We start from the raw sequence: 6,000 nt of genomic DNA, 5'->3' as shown, positions 1-6,000 counted from the left end.
AATGAACAGGTGTTGTGCCATACACAGAGAATTTCACAATGGCATCTCAGAGTGTGAACATCATTGCAGACGTTCAAGGTTTCTATGATAATAAACGCTGGCAGTTCATATTTAGCGATATTGTGTTCATAGCATTCACAGAAGACACTGGTGTAATAGAGACATTCTCAGCATATATTGCATCGCCAATGTCTTTCAAGGCTGTGAAGTGTGCTAAAACATGAAGGAGTGCAAAGTGTTTAACACATTTCTTCGATGGAATTCACTAGGACAATCTTGGAATATCCAATGAAGATAAGGTGACATCCCTTCGATTATGTGACTGCATGGATACCATCATCTACGTCAAAGGGAAGGAGAGGCTCACACGAATGTGTCAAATCGTCAAGTACACAACTATTCAAGACCTGGATTTCTATAGGTGCCCTGCTCTCCAACGACTCAAGAAGAAGATGTTTCAAAATAGTGTTGTGTCTGCTTATGAAAACGTAAAATTACTTTTAAGTTGGATGAGAAATAAATGAATTTTTACGTTACATTTTGTGTACTATTTTTATTTATTTCATCCTGCTCACACTTCGATAGTTATATACACTCCTGGAAATTGAAATAAGAACACCGTGAATTCATTGTCCCAGGAAGGGGAAACTTTATTGACACATTCCTGGGGTCAGATACATCACATAATCACACTGACAGAACCACAGGCACATAGACACAGGCAACAGAGCATGCACAATGTCGGCACTAGTACAGTGTATATCCACCTTTCGCAGCAATGCAGGCTGCTATTCTCCCATGGAGACGATCGTAGAGATGCTGGATGTAGTCCTGTGGAACGGCTTGCCATGCCATTTCCACCTGGCGCCTCAGTTGGACCAGCGTTCGTGCTGGACGTGCAGACCGCGTGAGACGACGCTTCATCCAGTCCCAAACATGCTCAATGGGGGACAGATCCGGAGATCTTGCTGGCCAGGGTAGTTGATTTACACCTTCTAGAGCACGTTGGGTGGCACGGGATACATGCGGACGTGCATTGTCCTGTTGGAACAGCAAGTTCCCTTGCCGGTCTAGGAATGGTAGAACGATGGGTTCGATGACGGTTTGGATGTACCGTGCACTATTCAGTGTCCCCTCGACGATCACCAGTGGTGTACGGCCAGTGTAGGAGATCGCTCCCCACACCATGATGCCGGGTGTTGGCCCTGTGTGCCTCGGTCGTATGCAGTCCTGATTGTGGCGCTCACCTGCACGGCGCCAAACACGCATACGACCATCATTGGCACCAAGGCAGAAGCGACTCTCATCGCTGGAGACGACACATCTCCATTCGTCCCTCCATTCACGCCTGTCGCGACACCACTGGAGGCGGGCTGCACGATGTTGGGGCGTGAGCGGAAGACGGCCTAACGGTGTGCGGGACCGTAGCCCAGCTTCATGGAGACGGTTGCGAATGGTCCTCGCCGATACCCCAGGAGCAACAGTGTCCCTAATTTGCTGGGAAGTGGCGGTGCGGTCCCCTACGGCACTGCGTAGGATCCTACGGTCTTGGCGTGCATCCGTCCGTCGCTGCGGTCCGGTCCCAGGTCGACGGGCACGTGCACCTTCCGCCGACCACTGGCGACAACGTCGATGTACTGTGAAGACCTCACGCCCCACGTGTTGAGCAATTCGGCGGTACGTCCACCCGGCCACCCGCATGCCCACTATACGCCCTCGCTCAAAGTCCGTCAACTGCACATACGGTTCACGTCCACGCTGTCGCGGCATGCTACCAGTGTTAAAGACTGCGATGGAGCTCCGTATGCCACGGCAAACTGGCTGACACTGACGGCGGCGGTGCACAAATGCTGCGCAGCTAGCGCCATTCGACGGCCAACACCGCGGTTCCTGGTGTGTCCGCTGTGCCGTGCGTGTGATCATTGCTTGTACAGCCCTCTCGCAGTGTCCGGAGCAAGTATGGTGGGTCTGACACACCGGTGTCAATGTGTTCTTTTTTCCATTTCCAGGAGTGTAGTATGCAGCTTTTTCCAGATACGACGTCTGTGGTTCTCCTCAAGCGCTGCTGATATAATTTCATTTGTCTGCTATATGCCTCTGGAAGTGGACAGGGTCACATGCAACGCCACCTAGGTGGCGTTGGCACATGCCACCTGCTCCCATAACCCAATTTGTGCAGCATGAAACGTGAAATCCCATGCCACTAATACATATATTTTGTTATTCTCCATCTTAACCTTCACCTCCTGAATAGCACATAATTTGAAAACTAATGTCGTATGTGTGTTTTCCACACACTTTATATATACAATGCGATGGGGGATAGGTTTTCTATAAATAACAACAACAAAAATGTATGGTAATGAAATTCATTTATTCAATTCTCACAGATATAAATGCAATATGGTTCTTGAGATACAATTTGGTTCTTTTTTCATAACACTGATACAATTTGGATCTTTTGCACATAATATTTTTCAGTGCAGAGGTTTTTAATTTAAACACTATTACTAATACTTATAATTATGATTTGAAGAACCCCCCCCCCCCCACACACACACACACAGTCTTCCAAACAGTAGCACTGTTTGAGCATTTAGAATTTTCAGGTCACATAAGCAGTAGTTTCAAATATTAATAATTTTTCGATGGGTAGCATTAGTTGAAAATATTCATAATTTTTTTCGATGGACTCAGGGTGAAATATATCTACACTAAAAACTAGTCAGACTTGAATGATTAGTGACAGGCCAAAGTTAAAAACTACTCTATTTACGTGTTGTGTAGAGGCTATTTACAAGTGTATGCATCTTAACAGCTATTTACATGTATGCATTCTATGAGCAAACATGGTGTACATATGTTTTACATGATTTTTTATGTTTATTGTATGGGTCAAATAGTTCAAATGGCTCTGAGCACTATGGGACTTAACATCTGTGGTCATCAGTCCCCTAGAACTTACAACTGCTTAAACCTAACTAACCTAAGGACATCACACACATCCATGCCCGAGGCAGGATTCGAACCTGCGACCGTAGCAGTCCCGCAGTTCCGGACTGAGCGCCTGAACCGCTAGACTACCGCGGCCGGCGTTTATAGTATCACTGCACACATGGTGTGCATATATTTTACATTACTTTTGGTCTGTTTACATTATCGCTGCACACGTGGTGTCCATATGTTTACAACTGCACATAGTACACAACTATGTCAGCACATGTGGTATGCATATACAGGGTGGTCCGTTGATCGTGACCGGACCAAATGTCTCACGAAATAAGCGTCAAACGAAAAAACTACAAAGAACGAAACTTGTCTAGCTGGAACGGGAAAACCAGATGGCGGTATGGTTGGCCCGCCAGATGGCGCTGCCATAGGTCAAACGGATATCAACTGCGTTTTTTTTAAATAGGAACCCCTATTTTTTATTACAAATGGTTCAAATGGCTCTGAGCACTATGGGACTTAACTGCTGAGGTCATCAGTACCCTAGAACTTAGAACTACTTAAACCTAACTAATCTAAGGACATCACACACATCCATGCCCGAGGCAGGATTCGAACTTGCGACCTTAGCAGTCACGCGGTTCCGGACTGAAGTGCCTAAAACCGCTCGGCCACCGCGGCCAGCTTTTTTTTAAAATTACATTTTCGTGTAGTACGTAAAGAAATATGAATGTTTTAGTGGACCGCTTTTTTCGCTTTCTGATAGATGGCGCTGTAATAGTCCCAAACATATGGCTCACAATTTTAGACGAACATTTGGTAACAGGTAGGTTTTTTAAATTAAAATACAGAACGTAGGTACGTTTGAACATTTTATTTCGGTTGTTCCAATGTGATACGTGTACCTTTGCGAACTTATCATTTCTGAGAACGCATGCCGTTACAGCGTGATTACCTGTAGATACCAAATTAATGCAATAAATGCTCAAAATGATGTCCGTCACCCTAAATGAATGTGGCAATACGTGTAACGACGTTCCTCTCAACAGCGAGTGCTTCGCCCTCCGTAATATTCGCACATGCATTGACAATGCGCTGACGCATGTTGTCAGGCGTTGTCGGTGGATCACAATAGCAAATATCCATCAACTTTCCCCACAGAAAGAAATCCGGGGACGTCAGATCCGGTGAACGTGCGGCCATGGTATGGTGCTTCGACGACCAATTCACCTGTCATGAAATATGCTACTCAGTACCGCTTCAACCGCACGCGAGCTATGTGCCGGGAATCCATCATGTTGGAAGTACATCGCCATTCTGTCATGCAGTGAAACATCTTGTAGTAACATCGGTAGTACATTACATAGCAAATCAGCATACATTGCACCATTTAGATTGCCATCGATAAAATGCTGGGCAATTATCCTTCCTCCCATAAAGCCGCACCATACATGAACCCGCCAAGGTCGCTGATGTTCCACTTGTTGCAGCCATCGTGGTTTTTCAGTTGCCCAATAGTGTATGTTACGCCGATTTACGTTACCGCTGTTGGTGAATGACGCTTCGTCTCTAAATGGAACGCGAGCAGAAAATCTGTCATCGTCCCATAATTTCTCTTGTGCCCAGTGGCAGAACTGTACACGACGTTCGAAGTCGTCGCCATGCAATTCCTGGTGCATATAAATATGGTACGGGTGCATACGATGTTGATGTAGCATTCTCAACACCGACGTTTTTGAGATTCCCGATTCTCGCGCAATTTGTCTGCTACTGATGTGCGGATTAGCCGCGACAGCAGCTAAAACACCTACTTGGGCATCATCATTTGTTGCAGGTCGTGGTTGACGTTTCACATGTGGCTGAACACCTCCTGTTTCCTTAAATAACGTAACTATCCGGCGAACGGTCCGGACACTTGATGTCGTCCAGGATACCGAGCAGCATACATAGCACACGCCCGTTGGCCATTTTGATCACAACAGCCATACATCAACACGATATCGACCTTTTCCGCAATTGGTAAAAGGTCCATTTTAACACTGGTAATGTATCAAGAAGTAAATACCGTCCGCACTGGCGGGATGTTACGTGATACCACGTACTTAGTTCGTGACTATTACAGCGCCATCTATCACAAAGCGAAAAAAGTGGTCCACCTAAAACATTCATATTTCTTTACGTACTACACGAATATGTAATAAAAAATGGGGTTCCTATTTAAAAAAACGCAGTTGATATCCGTTTGACCTATGGCAGCGCCATCTACCAGGCCAACCATAGCGCGCACTGGTTTCCCCCTTCAAGCTAGACGAGTTTAGCTCTTTGTAGTTTTTTCGTTTGATGCTTATTTCGTGAGATATTTGGCCTGGTCACTATCAATGGACCACCTTGTAGATGCACACACAAAATGTTGCACTATGATAAATGGAACATGCCATTTCACATACAACCAGTATTTACACTCTCTTTCACAAACACTGCTCTCATTAAGTGAACAGTGTTAGTATGAGCGAGTTTCAGTTTCGTCCTCACAAATGACTCACTTATTGTCCTGAGACGGCAGACCGATTTTAGATTGCAGCACAGTATGCTTCTCATGCCCTCACCACTGAATACTAGTTTTCTGTACCATGTGCTGTGGCTGTGATGGAGCACGACAAACACAACTGTACAGGCACTGCAAGTAGTCTTCAGTCATGAGGACCCTTCATGCTGCAAAATGCACGACCGTTTCCGGCCTCTGGGTGGCACCTCCCAATGTGCAATATGTATACATTTTGGATATGAGGCCCACAAACTCGACAACTGGCAACTCAACTGCCTTGTCTTCCAAAAGACCAATAACCTTCTCGTTCTGTGGAACAATATTGTAATGATTATTGGCCACATAGAAAGACATTTTTAATGCATTGGTGGGGCACCTCATTACTTCAAATGGATTGAAGCCCTTCACCCAATAGACGAAGATATCTGTATCCATATAAAGTAACTTTTAATCATCGAAATGAATTTTCGTAATAATAATGGAATTGGTATACGTGGAGTTTGTAA

Source organism: Schistocerca piceifrons, chromosome X (genome assembly GCF_021461385.2).
Source record: "Schistocerca piceifrons isolate TAMUIC-IGC-003096 chromosome X, iqSchPice1.1, whole genome shotgun sequence".
NCBI classification, from domain to species: Eukaryota; Metazoa; Arthropoda; class Insecta; order Orthoptera; family Acrididae; genus Schistocerca; species Schistocerca piceifrons.
This window is presented reverse-complemented; position numbering follows the sequence as displayed.